This window comes from Pinus tabuliformis, chromosome X (genome assembly GCF_031772625.1).
Source record: "Pinus tabuliformis cultivar Carrire ecotype Pingquan chromosome X, CPIR1, whole genome shotgun sequence".
In the NCBI taxonomy this organism is placed as follows: Eukaryota; Viridiplantae; Streptophyta; class Pinopsida; order Pinales; family Pinaceae; genus Pinus; species Pinus tabuliformis.
The window spans coordinates 107053381-107070627 of NC_142308.1; positions in this window are offsets into that span (position 1 = coordinate 107053381).

A 17247-nucleotide genomic window follows, 5' to 3' on the forward strand; every position below is an offset into this window, starting at 1 on the left:
AATTTAAACTTACTTTCTCTGCGCCTTCATGAGACCATACAGCTCCATTTCTGCGGTCATATAAGAACATTAGTACTACAATATTTCACTCACCAAATCTGTCATTTTCATTAATGGCTTGTTCCTCCGGTTTGCTCTTTGGTGCTACACCACATGCATTCAATTATATATTTGCCCAGCTAATATTAAGTTTCCAATGCCCACAACTCACCTTCGTTCTTGGATTAATTATACAAGTACCTATTCCATTCAACGCCTCAGGAGACCAGCCACGGCTTTTATATATGTTGATCGATACAAGGACGGCTTGCCTCGCGTTCTCCAATGACAGACTTTCTTGTCATTCCGCTTTTCAAACATTTAGACGTTCTCACTGTGGAGTCAACCTCATCTCTACAGCTGATTCAGTTTGCTCAGCACTCTTTTCCGCATTCTGTTCAATCGACTGCTCTCCAGTATTTCACAAATCGACTTTAAACCTTCTCACATTCCTACAATTGAATCATCGACCTGCCATTCATGATTGATGCTTCGAATTTCCATTTAAACTTATGGCAATCGCTGTGGGTATTACATTTCAATTGTGCGTTGTCTGCAAATCTTCAGAAAGTCGACATTATTTAAACAATATCGATTTTCCCTACAGAGTTTTGTCTACTACAATTAATAACATCGATTCTTTCAACTTATGTGCAGAGTCACATCACAAAGGTTATTAAAATCAACGTATTCATACAAATCGAATTCAGGTCTGCACAGGATTGTGTCTTGTGGCTTCAAGTGCTAAATCAATAGCGATTACTGCAATCGATTATACGCAAGAGAACTGGTTCAACATAAAACTACAGCCTCAAATGTATTAGAATACCATCATTCACGCAGAGATTTAACACCATTTACATTCAATGATTATGGATTGCAGTTTTCACACAAAACGATGTGGATTCAAGCATATCGAATCAGTTCTTCATATATTGAACACATAACTTCAATAATGGCATAAACTTCAGAACATCAAACGTTGTATTAATACATACACTACTTACATAAAATCTCCTTCCTTGGCCTGATTTCCAATCGGTGGCCCTTTACAATTGCCCGAAGGCTTCCAAGTAGAAACCCCTGCTCCCTACTCTGTTTCTCTACTCACACTCTCTCTCTCTCTTCAACTATTCCAGTGTCTTTTCCTCACAAAAACCACTCATATTTATACACAAATAATGCATTTAATTCACTCCAAAAGTCTCTCCACCCAATCCTCAACTAAATCTATATTTTAGGTGTGGACTCAACAAAGTCCCATACATAGTATTCCTAATCCCAAATTTGGCTCCTAATCTATTTCTCTCATATCCTTTTAATTAATAAAAGAATATTTACAAAATCCTCACTTATATAATTTATCTAACAATTTAATTAATAAAATAATAAAAATGTCACACCCCCTTTATTTACATCATTAAAATGAAAATTGGCCTTGATGCTCCTGCATCAATTATTATATTTTATAATGGCATGTACATAGTATGAGAATAGATCGATGATACACATTGTAATTAGTGCCTCTTGGAACTATTACCAAGGAATAAGTCCTTCATGACATATCTAGAATTATTATTAATTTAGACACTGCACAGGCTTCCTAGGTCTTTATTTCTTGGCTTCTTCAACTGAAATATAAGTCAATTACACCTGATAGCTAACACTACTCTATAATTTAAGTATCAGAGAAAAATTCTCAAAATTAGATTACGAAATTTAGCTACACTAAAAAAAAATCATATAATTATAGAGTTCAGTGAGTCTTGTTATTCCATGTTTCCTTACCTAATTAGTTATACTAAGTGCAACCCGCGATTCCACACATATAAATCTAGTGAGAATTTACTCCATTTTTCAAAGTATGCATAGCATTTCTCATATATTAACTTGACTACTTATGCATGCTACCATTGTACATACACATACATCTCTTAAAATTCCATGCATAGAATTAATTAAACTAATTATGTATCAATAGAAATAACATGAGTCAACAAGAATAGAAAACAGATTCATTCGACGCAATAGATAGTTTGGGAAAAATGATGAGACATATAAAGTTCCTCCCAACCAACAAGCAACCACCAGTAACTCCCCCCGAGCTCAGACTTCTTACCTCCAGGAATATCAACATGTTTTGTATTCCTTAGTGGTATTTTATAATTTCTTCCCAATAGATTTTTCCTAGCAGCGTCCTACTTTTAGGGTTTGCACCCTTTTGATTTACCCAGGTTTTTTATTTTAATTAAGAAAAAGTATTTCCTTTTTCCTTTAAAGCTCACCTTTATCTCCTACTATTTTTTTTCTCACTTTTTACCCAACTTAGCATTTCTCTCCGGCTAAGTTTAACTTAGCATAATATTTCTCTCCGATTATGTTATTCTTGTAATGGTAGTATTCTCCTAAGATTTTTTTTTTGGAGAAAGAATTGGGATGGTCCACCTTATAGACTTAACCATAGAAATAAGTCTCTATTACTCATGTGGTCTTTCCCATACATTCCAAAAAGTAAAATATTTAATCATAATATCAAATTTAATTACATAATCAATCAATTGAAATCCTTGGTTCCAAAGCCATTAGGTTCAAATAATAATCACAGTATTCTAAAAATAGTTATATCTCTAAAAATCATAGCACAAGGGTATAACATCTTCCCCTCCCCGAAGTAAACATCATATGTGGTGTTTCCTCAAATTCATCACTTCTTAAGAGGTGAAGGAAATGCCTCTTGAATTTTCTTTTCCATTTCCAAGATATCCTCCTTAAGGATGAAGTTCTTCCATTGCACTTTAATTTGAGTGACGACTCAATTCCAAAGTAAAGTTCACTCATATCTGAAATTCACATTTAATTTCTAGCATGTTCTCATCCATGCTTAAAAAGGCACTATTATTTTTAATTCACGCACTTGACAGGGGTCACCAACCTACACCCAATAAGGGTTAGCAACATTAGTGTAAGCACATCAACAACAATAATAGGTTGTTTTGTACACTTACCCAATGGCTAGGCCAAGTGACCTAGACCTCATTAAATGATTTCAGTACAACATTCAAATCATGGAAATACCAATTCCATTATATATCATTTACATGGTAGCAATAATATTTTAAGGGCTAATTACTTACCTTGCCCCTTATGATAAGTCACAACTGGTAGCCTATTACACTAGGCGACATTACTATGCTTTTATTTTGATTTCAAATATCATATGAATCAATCATGCATGATCAAATACTAGGATAACCTCCTCTTTCTACCATTTTCAGTTATATTTCTATCTACTTTGTTTGGGTGGACTTAGCCATGTCCATCTTAACTTTTTTTCCATTTTCTTTTTATTCTTAATTATCCTTCAAGAGATATTTTTCCTTTGTATTTCCTCATTCACATCAACCACTAAGAAAAAACCACAAGGGAAAAGGGAAAGAACAAAACCAAAGAATCCACAAAAATAGTACATGGAAAGAAAAAAGTGACATGACCATGCTCAAGGTCCACAGTGAAAGACAACAAAAAAAGTTGTAACATCACAAAAATGCAAATATTCTTCCTACACTTCATCCATCATTTTCCCACAACTCACTCCCTTGAGTAAGTTCCCCCTGCATTACAAAATTTTTATGGAGGTTACATGCATTTTGCTTCCATGTATGGCTAGGGTATCTCTCCCCTTGCATTCCCATGCATATACTAACTAATCTACTCTTAAAACTATACTATATTAGTTAACAGTGACTAGGTAAAATAATAATGCCAATGTAACCATTCATGAACTTCAAACTTGTATCATATGTAAATCACAAATAATCAATAGAAATTGGATTAATAGAAAACTATAGGTACACAAAATTATATTATATAAACATATATCCATCATGTGCAAGATACGGATGTTATTATTTACACGAATATTTCCTGAAAATATTATTCTAAATATGTTTCTATTTTATCACAATATATACAATGATTTATCCAAAAATATTACTAGGAATCGATGAATGAATTTTATACTTAATGAGAATCATATGAAGAATATCTTGTAGAAGAAATTTGACATTGTTGGCATGATTTATTTCAAATATTAGAGCAAGATAACAAGAACCTAACATAACCTGGTTGAAACCAAAGTGTCTCATTTTCTTGACAAGTAACCCTAGACTCATATTCCAAATAACCAACTTGTTATGGATTAATATGATAATTTTTTAGGCTATCTTCCACCATTGTATAATTTATTTTATTAGTTATAGAACAATAGTCATCAACACCATTTGTTTATCAAAACTTTCAATCTTAACTAGTTGTTTACTAGTACAACAAGACTCTTCACTAATTGAACATGAATTTGGATTAATAGAAGAATTTAACTAAAATATATTTTCTATAGCAATTCCTTCTTTCCATATAGAAAAATTATAAGGCATAAAACCAAAAGATTCGTGGGAAGAGGTCTTAGTCTTTTCATCTCCTATGTATAAAGTATTACCATCTTGCACCTCATTAGAGTTTGACCAAGTAGAATGAAAATCACAAGGATCTCAAATGATTACCTATGTAGAAAACCATAAAACATATTAGGGTGTGAATAATAATACATGGAATATGAAAGAAAATGAAAATTGTCTCTTAAAAAAATATCCTTTTGAAAGGGAATTTTTTTCTTCTGTTAGGATATCAATGTATGATCTCAATTTTGAATATTGTGTATTTATTTCTTCCCCTTGAGTAAAATCATCAACATCTCTGATGTGCTCTATTGGAAATTTTTGACAAAAAATATTATTATATCTGTTGTAAGCAGATAAAGGTGAGATCAAATCATGCGATTTTTCAAAATAAGAGAGTTTAAGGATTATCTTTGAAGGATAAAGATTACAAAGGCCTATGATGGAGACCCAAAGAAGATTATTCTTGAATCTCTTAGATAAAACTAAGAGAAGATTCCTCCATATTATTTTCCCTACATAAATTGGCGGTACGCGTCTCAAAAATTGTTCAATTAGAAAGTGTTTTCGAGTGTTATTCAAGCCAATATTTATTCCACATATTCCATCTGCCATAGGTATCTACCAGTGATCCAAATTTAGTCATGACTTACTATGGATAAGGAGTTCACTCCAATGTTCAAGAGAAAAGTAAAAATGACACAGGTTGTAGAGGATGCATGACTAAAGTACCAATGATTACATCAACTAAGAAGATGGACACCAATATTACAACAGGAGCAAAGTTAAGGATCATAAACCTAATCAAGGTGGGGAGACCAATTATAATGACAAGGTCTCACAAGAGGGGATTATGTTGGTGTTTGACTCTAGGATGGTTTTCTTACCTACATACCCATTGACTAAGGTGATTTCCTATGTGATACATATACCATCAATCCCAACCATAATCATTTGCTTCAATATTTTTTACCCCAAAACTTACGCATCCATCTCTACATGCAATGTTATGAGCTACCACTCCATCATTTTATAGCAATGGTCTACATGTCAACTATGCTAAACCATCACTTGCTAGGGAAAGAAGTTCACTCCTATGTTCAAGAAGCAAGGCCAATGGAGACATCTTAACGAGGATGCATGACTAGAGTACCAATGGTGAATTTAACTAAGAATATGTAGACTAGGTTAAGATAGAAGTGGAAGCTGAGCATAATAAACCCAAGCATATTAGTGAGACCAATTAGAATGGTGTGGTCTTTCTAAACGAAATCGTAGTGGTGTTTTATGATAGGATAATTTCCTCATATACATAACAATAGATCAGGGTGCTTTCATACATCTCACTCCCTTTATCATCAACCCCTCCAATAATCCTCTACTTCAATACTTTCTTACCCCCATGCTTATGTATCCATATTCACATCCCATTTTATGAAATGTTTCTTCATCATTGTTTGATCATTACTCATATTTTCTTTCCAACTAGAGAATTCTCCATATACTTCTCCTTAATTCATCTCTTTTGTCCAATCAGATGGTACATTCATTTCCACCCTTGTAATTTCCATAACATAGGGCCTTAGGTCATTTACCAACACCACTACAACAATGTTAGGATAATTTCAACAAGTTTTTGACAACCATAGTGGAGTTAAATCATCTACAAATTACTCAAGCAACCCCCATTGTATGCTCCCTTCTCACCAAGGTATCCTTAGTATCACTTGTCACACCTTAAGCTCGTGGATGAGGGACAAGCAAGATAGTAGAGTTGGGGGCATATTGGAAATAATCGAAGGCTAATATATAAAAAAATGTTCACAAGTTTTGAAGACCTACACCAAAGGACATTGCTTCAAGCTAGGGAGACATGTTGTGTTGAACACACTACACACCAAAACTAAGTAAACCACAAAAGCGTTCAACAACGAATTGTAATGCATTGAAAAAATTTCGTAATTGGTCTATGGTTAGGTTAGTAAAGGTTGGGATATACATTTAAAGGGTTGTAAAGTGATATCATTAGCAAGAGGGAGTGTGTAAAAGATTCGATAAGGGAGAAGGGAGTCTAAAATATTAAAGTTGTCCCTGTAAATCTCTCAAGTTTTGTAACAAAGGACGTATATGGGGTTTTTTATGTAAATATCATGTTTTTATGATTAATGAATGAAAGATATGTTTAGTTTTAGCTTTTATGAGTCTATGTTCTTAAAGTGTGTAGTCTAGACACCTTTTAATGGATCTTTAATAAATTAGTGTATGTCTAGTCAAAATTTGAATCTCACACATCATTTTTGAATACCTCGTCTTTTACATATAATCTCGATCTAAAGGTTCTACAATTACAATAGTTGTCCTTATTGTGACCTCTAATATTTGGGGATTGAAATTGCCCATTTTTTGCAAAAAAATTTCAAACCCGAAATATGATTCCTCGCAACAAAACTAAGGTATTTTTTATGTCAATGAAAAACCATTGATAATGTATTTTTTATATTAACAACAATAATTTTGATTTTAATTTTTTAATGAAATTACCAAGATTAATTTTCTAAACATTTCAAAATTATATTACCAAAAATTTATGAATTTATTATTTAACAAATATAAATCAACTTCTACACATTCATGGACTTTTTTATTAAGTTTCTTTTGAGGTTTTACTTAAGCTAGCATGAATATATTTTACATTTAGTATTTTGATGGGTCATATTTGTCTATATTTATTAAACTTGAACATATATGGAATATTTGGAGATTCCTAAATTTATTTATAATATTTTCATCCCATTTATATTTAAGAATTTTCACTTGGTGTTGTGCAAGAACGATGATAATAGTTGTGTAGTTTGCTTCACATTTAACCTTGCATATTCATATTTTAAATCTATTTATTAATAAATAGTTATATTTTTGTGAAATTATTAGTAATTTATTATTTTAAAATAAGAAAATTATTTTTAATAATAAAAAAATAATTTTAAGTTGATGTTTAAGTTAGACATCTAATTCCCTTATCGAATTGATTCCCTAGTAAAACAGTCGCGCGTGGAGATACCTTTGTCGACAATGACTAACACGGGATGAAGGGTGGAGGATCCACCACACTAAAATCCAACTAGCATCTATCAAAATTAATATGGGCAAGCTCACACATTCCAACCTTAATTCCACCACCTTAATGTCTTGCCTTACAAGTTTCCCTTCGGATGTAAAGTGCATATCCTGGCTAGAGGATAATTTTAAATAATCTATTGCTCTCTATCGCTTCCTTTTTGTTTTCCTCTTTTAGCATGAGGAAAGCCTTGGTCTCTTAAACCATGCCTCCCCATGGTTCTCTAATCTCTTCACTTGAGCTTGGTGGACGATTGTGCAATTTGTTTTGGTTGGAAATCTAAGAACGCTCACTGGGCATTGGCTCTATAGTGGTTTATGGAGCAATAATAATTGGAAGAAACCTGGTTATATGAATGGGCCTTCACATTGGGGTCTCTTCTGAATAAACAAAAAACTCACTCTCATTTTTGGGACTAGGTTGGAGTCTCTTCAAGGTAAAATATGTGAATTTGTAGTGGTTAATGGACTCAAGATTTCAGGCTCGCAAATAGCTCCATGACCTCTTTCTCCATAGGGATATCTATGTAATTTTCAGCCACAACTTTTTTTTTCTCAAACTGAAGTTAGTGTCCTTTGACCACCTCACAAATGCTTAGCTCATTGTGTGGTGTTTTCGAATGCTGAGCTCTTCTTCTCGCTACAGAGTTTCTTGCATGTTTTCATTTTCTCTTGTCAGTGGTTCTTTTGTCAATTTCATATTGTGTAACCCTCTTCCCTGTGTCCTTGGTGATGTCTCTGGTCATTACCTTGGGTTCTTTACTTGACTCTTTTCATCATATACTTTCCACCTCCTTAGAGAAGGGAAGGAAATAACTATATAAATGCAAACATTCTGGCTCAAACTTAAGACCCTGTTCGGTCCCTATAATACTAGTGATTACCCCATTACTATTGTAGTTATACCCCTTATTTATATTGTTGTGCCCCTCTTACCCCCATATTGTTATTTCTGTGCCCCATAGAATCCCTCTATTGTTATTTTTGTGGCTGTATATTATTATTGTTAGGCCGGCTGGATTATATTGTGACTCCTTAGACTCCTATATATAGAAAGGAGGTTTTGTCATTTCTATCATCAAAGAATTGTTCATTTATGTAATGTAAAGGAGGTTGCCCCCTCGAAGAGGCTGAATTCTAAGGCGTTGATCTATCTTTTCTATCTTTTCTTGAGCTGGTTTCATAACATTTGGTATCAGAGCTTTGGATTCTAGGGTTTCGCTGCTCCAAACAGGTCATCGTGGCATTTTCACTATAACCATTTTTCTGTGACGTTTCAAAAGTCACAAAAAAAACCCATTTGAGAAGAAATCGCGTTGAACCTTGGGTCCAAATTTCAGAGCTTTTTGCGCGATATTTGCGGAGATATGATCTGAGGAAGTTGGTCTTTTTGCAGAGTCTTGACTTACATTCAAAATAGGTGACCTGGGGAAAATCGTCATAACTTTCTCTCTGGGGATCGGATTGAAATTTCGTAAGAAGGTACAGAAAGAGGACGGACTGTAGCTTCTTGTATGCTTGTTTCAGATTCAAAGGTTGAAACAGTGACTCGTGGCACGTCGTACAAGTTCACTCTACTGAACTAGTCTAGAAGCAAGTCACTGTGGGAGATTTCACATAACTCTTCCTTGGAGAATCCAATTTGGGTCAGACTTGTGGCATTGGAAAGAGGACACAGAAGGCTACTACAGGTTGCAATTTCAGAACTGGATGATCAGAAATTACAGAGATACATCAGATTCAATATCAGGCTTCTATAAAGTGAAAAAAGGTGTGTAGTTTTTTTTAAATTTTTGTGTAAGCTTGGTTTAATAGAATTCAAATGGCATAGTAAAGCATTGTTATCGGTAACTGATGTCCCAAGGAAAGAAAATGCAAACACCTAGTAAGGAACCTGAAAGCTCTAGCATGACTCATGAAGAAGAGGAAGAAATGCTACATGATATATCAAAATTACAAGAACAAGTGCAACAAATGTCACGCTCACAAAAGCTAACAGAAGCTAAGATAAGTGGCGTGGAAGCTAAGATAAAGGGCATGGAAGCTAAGATGGATGATTCGAAGACAGATTTCAAGAGAGACATGGCATATTTGAAGACCGATTTGAAGATAGACATGGCAGATTTGAAGACAGATTTGACAAACTTTCTACAAGAAATACTTACTAATGGTGAAAAGGTTGTAAAGGAAACTCATGATGTGAACAAAAGTAATGTTAATCATGATTCCATAGACGCTAATGTTGGATTGAATACCCACCATATTCCAAAAATCGATATGAGGAAGTTTGATGGCAAGGATCCCGCCACATGGATATTACAGATGGAGCAGTTCTTCGATCTCAATAATGTGCAAAACACACAAAAGGTACATATGGCAACTGTATATTTGGAACCAAATCAGTTTGTATGGTATCAATGGCTTTGCTCTCGTAAAAAATTTATCACTTGGGCAATTTTTACGGAAGAATTGATAGCACATTATGAAGATACAAAAAGCAACACTTTTTTTAGCCAATTGATAAGTCTCAAACAAAAGGGTTCAGTAATGGAGCACATTGAGGAGTTCCAAAAGTTGAACATAAGGGTAAAAGATATTCCAGAGGAGCATAGGATTAATGTGTTCATAGGGTCTTTAAAGGATAATATCCAACATGATGTTCGCCTTTGGGAACCTGATTCATTAGAGAAGGCATTCAGGTTAGCAAGAAAAATGGAAAGCAAAATTATGGCAACTAGGAAGCATACCATTCACAACTATAAAGACGGAAGTGTTGTTTCCCATAGTCTTCCACAACCTACAAGGTTGACACCACAACAATTGGAAGAAAAAAGAGAAAAAGGGCTTTGTTACAATTGTGATAGAAAATACACAAAAGGTCATAAGTGTGCTGAGAAGAAATTATTCTACATAGATTGTGAAGAAGAAGAAGAAAAGGAGAAAGAAAGGTCAAAAGAAGAGGATATACTCCAGGAACAAAGCCTAGATGAAGAACAAATAAATCTGACCATATCTTGTAATGCATTGGTGGGAATTACCACTCCTCAAACCATCAAGATAGAAGGACAAATCAAGAAGAAAAAGGTAATAGTGTTGATTGTTCAGGAAGCACCCACAATTTTATTCATTGTAGGGTAGCAAAAGAATTGAATTGCTTCCTATATCTAGCACCAAAGTGTCAAGTGATGATTGCAAATGGAGGAACAATAAATTGCTCTGGAAAGTGCCATAATATCAAGCTATCCATGGAAGAATATGTATTGACTAGCCCAATGCTTTCCATTCCAATGGGAGGTGTTGATGTTGTACTAGGAGTCCAATGGCTACAATCCTTGGGTACAATAGCTTTTAATTTTCAAGAACTTTTCATGAAATTTTCTGTGGAAGGAAAGGAAGTTGAATTAAGGGGTATTGCAGGGAAACTAGGAAAGATAATCAGCTCTAATGGCATGACAAAGCTTCTAAAAAAGGAGCAAAGAGGTGTAATTGCGCAATTATGTTCACTAGATGTTTCCACATTGGAATTGTTAGCGCTTGAATTTGGCCTCAGGCTAAAAAAGACAAAATCCAAGGCAACATCAAACCACTTAGCCTTGTAGCTAGCCCTACGGGGACAGGAGAGTGCTCTCTTCGGGTCTATCTCGGCAAAAGGTCTTCAAAGGGCGGAGATGACCAATAAAGGACACTGATTTTAGGCCAGTAAACTGATAGGGAAAGTTTGATTTTAAGTTTTTAGAGTTTTGTTGGAAAATTGAGCACAACAATTTTGGGTGCGGGGATGAGACACAGTTTTTGCAGAGGTCTTTTTGGGGCAAGGTAGGAGATTGTCTTGATGCCTTTGAATTAAGTGAATGGATAGGAATGACCGGTGAGGAGCTAAAGAGAGCAAGAAACTTTCGAGAGTTCTCTTTAGACAAATGAAAACATAGATATTAAGCAAACTTAAAGGCAGAGCATAGAAACCATGAATTCTACCTTAACACTTCATTTACTTAATGTGCAGAAAGAGAAGTAGGAAAATGATACACATAACACACTTACAAGTACATGAGAGAAGCACACCATCAACACAAAACACCACAGGAATCCCAAATAGTGCTGCAAAACCCTGGTCTTTCCTTTGCCAAAATTGCAGAGATACAAAGAGTAAAACAGTCTAAGCTTATCCCTCAAGAGTCCAACCATGAAAATGACTAAGAAAATACATAATATAGGCAAGCTAACACACTTCCTTGCCTCTAGGGGTCGAGCTCATCATCCTAGGAGCTGTTTCAACCAATTCTAAACTGAGCACTACAATCTAGGAAATCAAAACAACTTGCCTCTATAAGTTAGGAAACCAATTCATTCATTAATTTTTTGCCATTTTATGAATGAATCTTCTAGAATAGGTAAAAAGTGACATGTCAATCATGAAATTACATCAAATACATCAAGGAGGTTGAAAAATCCAACCAAAAAGTCAAAACTAGTCACTGCTGCGTTTTCCTGTGCTGAAGATGCAAATCTGGCAAATTTTCCCAACGCATAGTGCGCCATTTCTCAATGCGTAGCGCGCCTTTCAGACCACTTTTGAGGCACTTCCCGACATCCAAATGAGGCACAAGTGGGCTTGCTGGAAAGGTCTGGATGTCTACTCTCCAACCCAAGTGGAATTTCTCAATTTGGTGGCCATTTGCCCCCCCCCCCCCCCCCCCCCCCCCCCCAAAATTGCAATCTCCAAGACTGCTTCCTGTGTGTCCAAAAAGTGGCAGAAGGTCATTTTTTGCTTGTTTTTTGACCTTTTGGGGGCTCAAATCTCCATGAAACTTCTTGTCAGTGGCTGAGCAAGTGTATTTTGCCATCACAAATCCAAAAATGCTGAGTTTTCCTGAAATGGACCTCCCCAACTTAAGGGTAGCGCGCGGCGCGCTACGCGTTGAGGGCAAAAACCTGTGTTTGGCACAAAAAAGTCAAAATTGACCAAAATTGCTCAAAATTTCCTGAAATTTGAGCTGGAGGTGTGTCATTGAGCACCATGCTCCCTCAAGGTGGCTTCAGCCAAAATTTGAAGCGGATCGGGCCTTTTCCTCCGTTTTAGTGCCTTAGCCAAGCGTGCTTTAAGTACCTTCATTTTTGCTTTGCACACATGCATGCGGGCCCAATAATGGTTCTTCATGTGGCGGAGCATGTCTTTGTCCCTGTTTGCCTTTGCTATCAACCTCTCTAGATGTGTGTTCACCTGAATGAGCATAGAGCTTTGCTCCTTAGGTGTCAAATCACCGGGTCTCTTGCGAGCCAAATTTCGGTCTTCTCGGATCCTCCGCAACTCATCAAGAGTGTGTTCATCCTCTAATTGCTTGTTGTGCTGCTCTAAGTAGGTGATTGTCTAATTTGCCATTTCCAACTTTTGCTGCAACAAGTCATTTTCAGCCCTTAGTTGCTGGATGATCTCCTTTGGCTCTAGGCTAGGAGAACTGATATCAAGGTCAACAACATCTATGTCTGGATCACCTGATGGCCCCTCATCAATCTTGGGCTACTTGCCTTTCTCTTGTACCTTTGCTGCTGTCGATAGCGAGGCCCCTTCCACCTAATGTGGAGATAACACTCGCTGTGCTGATGAAGAAGGCGAGACCCCTTCCACTTGATGTGGAGATAATACTTGCCGTGCAGATGCAAATAAGGCCTTGTGGCCTCTCTGATATGTAACATAAGGAGGAGTGCTGACATGCTCTGGCTCAGGAATATCAAACTGTTGTGAAGGCCCTCCCTCATCATGGACAACCTCGGGAGGTGGCTATGGCACCATGAAGAAGTCGCGAGAAATGAAATCCTCCCAAGCAATACCCTGCTGTGCCAACTGATGCATCACTATGATCTCGATCAATGCATAATGATATATACTTTTGAGCTGCTGTGCGGGATTTTTCCTTTGCACTACGGGCACCATCTTCTCTATATTTCGGCACATGAAAAATGGAATGTTCATCATTCGTACCCGGGTGAAATGCATCAACAAACAAATATGGTACGAATATAAACGTGAAAATCTGCCCTCACAAGTGAAATAACGCATAATGAGCCTCATCAAGGGTGCATACTCATCCCTTAGGAATCTGAAAGGAAAAACAGCAGTAAGGTGCCTCATGCATCCGGGTTTGATGTATGGTTGATAATGAAATTTGTCCAGTAGCTTGCGCTTGGTCCATTCTTCCCCAACATTTGGTATCCCGGTAGCTTGAGCAACCATTTCAGGTGATAAGGTGAAATCCACTCCTGCAAGGTTCACATGGCCATTGTGCAAATGTAGGACAAACAAGCGGACCAGCTCTCTATGGTGTTGAATTTGTGAGATCCTCTCACAATATCCAAAGCATGATTGATATCGAAAACATGACATTGCAAGTGGACAAGCTTGCAAATGAGCCAATGAAGTGGGCTCCTCTCTAACATGCCGACCACCCTTACCACCCTTATGATGCCTCCTTGGCACTTCTACCTCTGGTGTTGAATCATTGTCATAGCTCTGCTCATAATCTGATTCGGTTTCTGACATGGTGATGAAGGCAAGATGACTGAAATATATTGCTGACTTGGCACCCAATTAACTGCTTTTTGACTTTTTCAAATGCTGCCACCAAGGGCACATAAATACAAGGGAATTGTTAGGGATAGGGGAACATGTGGGAATTAGGGAGAATAAACACAAAGAAGGAATTTAGGGAAGACAAGCATGGGAAATTACAAAATTTTGGGATTTTGAAGTGTAGTAGGGTTTAGGAATTAAGTATGCTTTTAGGAATTTTAAAGAGGAGAATGATGAAATTTCAAGGGAAAATTTGAGGGATAAAGGTGATGAAAATGAGGGAAAAAGGGATTTACAAATGGGCAACCTTGGACAGCAAGAGCAATTTGAAACCCTAGTGCCATTGAAACTTTAAATTTTCCATAACAAGGGAGGGTTTTGATTTATCATTCACATAGCATTTGAACATATTAATTCTCTTTTCAATTTGCAAAACCAAATTTAGGCATAGAGGAGAAGCCTACCTGCACTTTTCCTGAGAGAAAAATCGTTTTGATGACTTGCTGGCAGTTTTTTGAGCTGAATCCCCAACGCGTAGCGCGCCCTGCCCAACGCGTAGCGTGCTTGTAAAATAACACTGGAAAAGTCTGCCTGACGCGTAGCGCGCCCCTGACTCGTAGCGCACCTCTCCTGACGCGTAGCGCGCCCCTGAAACTGCTCGACTTGCTCAAGAACTCCTCAAATCGACTTTGCAAGGATTCACTTAGCTTGTAAATGGCAAATGAGTTGTAAATGAGGAGTGATGTGCTTTTATAGTTTTCATTTTGATTTTTACTTGCCCAAAACCCACTTTGTAATGTTTTGAGTGTTGACACTTTTTGAATTAATTGGCTCTGACATTTGATTTCTTTTCTTTGAAAAATTGGTTGAAATGATGATTTCTTCTGAAAATTTTTGCAGGGATAGCTTCTAGGATGCTTTGGCAAAGGAGACCAAGGCTGCACTTCGACATTTGAAGAATTTGAAATTTTGAGAATTTTTACAAAAATGAGATAATGACCTTGTTTTCAAAAACAGAGTTTTTGAGAACAAGGTGAAAATTTAGCTGTACAATGATAAGAATTTTTGAAATAATATTCAATGAAGGACATCCCTCTGGCCTGCTGGTCCTTTATGACCTCTCAAGACAAAAATGGACTCAACCCTAGACCTAAGACCTTAAAACCTAAAGCAAGATGAATGACCCTTTGAGGATTTTATTTACTTGAACAAACCTGAACCAGCAGTGCCAAACAAGAGGGGAATAAAGACACCAACTCCCTCCACCAGGATTATGGCATGCCTAACGGAATGCAACATGATCACACTGATGGGACACCTAATCATGAAATGCAAAGAGCTTTGATCTCTGGTGGAGGGCTACTAGACCGACTTTAACAGGAATCATCTATGTCTCCAGATCTCCAAAAAGTCCTGGACAATCATTCCAAGGTATTTGAGACTCCCAAAGGTCTCCCACCTATGCGTGATCATGATCATGCTATTCATCTGATTCCAGGAAGTGTTCCTCCAAACATCAGGCCGTACAGATATCCCTATGTCCAAAAAAGTGAAATTGAACGTATGGTTGCAGAAATGCTAGAGGCTGGTATAATTCAACCGAGTCAAAGTTCTTTCTCAGCTCCAGTAGTATTGGTGCACAAAAAGGATGGATCATGGCGCATGTGTCCAGATTATAGGGAGCTCAACAAGCTCACTATTAAAGATAAGTTCCCCATTCCTGTCATTGATGAATTACTGGATGAATTGCATGGATCAATTTACTTCACCAAGTTGGATCTTCGTTCGGGATATCATCAAATCAGAATGAAGATTGAAGACATTCCGAAAACGGCATTTAGAACTCATGAGGGTCATTATGAATTTTTGGTCATGCCTTTTGGCCTTACCAATGCACCTTCAACATTTCAAGGTTTGATGAATTCAATTTTCAAACCATTCCTTAGAAAATTTGTGTTAGTACTTTTTGATGATATACTAATCTACAGCAAGTCTTGGAAGGATCATGTTGAACATGTTGACAAGGTGCTACAACTATTGGAGGAGAAACAATTATATGCAAAAAGATCCAAATGTTTCTTTGGAGTCCAGGAGGTGGAATATTTGGGTCATATTGTATCTCATGAAGGAGTTAAGGTAGACCCTAGCAAAATTAAAGCCATTAAGGAATGGAAAATCCCCACATCCATAAAGCATATGCGAGGATTTCTTGGGTTGACAGGGTATTATCGCAAGTTCATTAAGAATTATGGGAGAATAGCAGCACCTCTAACAACATTATTGAAGAAAGATTCATTTTCATGGTCTCCGGAAGCAACAAAGGCCTTTGAACATCTTAAAGAGGCAATGTGCCAAGCACCAGTCTTAGCTACACTGGACTTCACAAAAACCTTTATTGTGGAATGTGATGCTTCAAGAAATGGAATTGGTGCTGTTCTAATGCAAGATGAAAGACCCATTGCTTTTGAAAGTCATCCAATCAAGGGAAAGTTTTTAAGAAAAGCTATTTATGAGAAGGAAATGTTGGCAATACTCCATGCACTTAAGAAATGGCGACCCTACCTAATGGGAAGGCACTTCAAGGTAAAAACGGATCATGATAGCCTTAAATACTTTTTAGAACAAAGATTATCCTCTGAAGAGCAACAAAAGTGGGTCACAAAGATGTTGGGTTATGACTTTGAAATCATCTACAAAAAAGGTAAGCAAAATGTGGTGGCAGATGCACTCTCAAGAAAGGATGAGGATGTGGAAGCATTGTTGTGTGCCATTTCTATTATCCAACCAGATTGGATAAACGAAGCAAGGGAGGAATGGAAGAATGACAAAGAAGTGTGGGCACTTATTCGAAAGCTACAACAAGATTCCAGTACTTCTGATACATTTAGCTGGCAAAATGATTCGTTATGGTACAAAGATCGCTTATACCTCTGTAAGAATTCCCAGCTAAAACAAAAGATTCTTATGGAATTGCACACTTCTCCCTTAGGAGGGCACTCAGGATTTTTAAAAACTTACCACAGGGTTAAGAAGGAATTTTTTTGGGATGGCCTTAAATCAGATATTCAA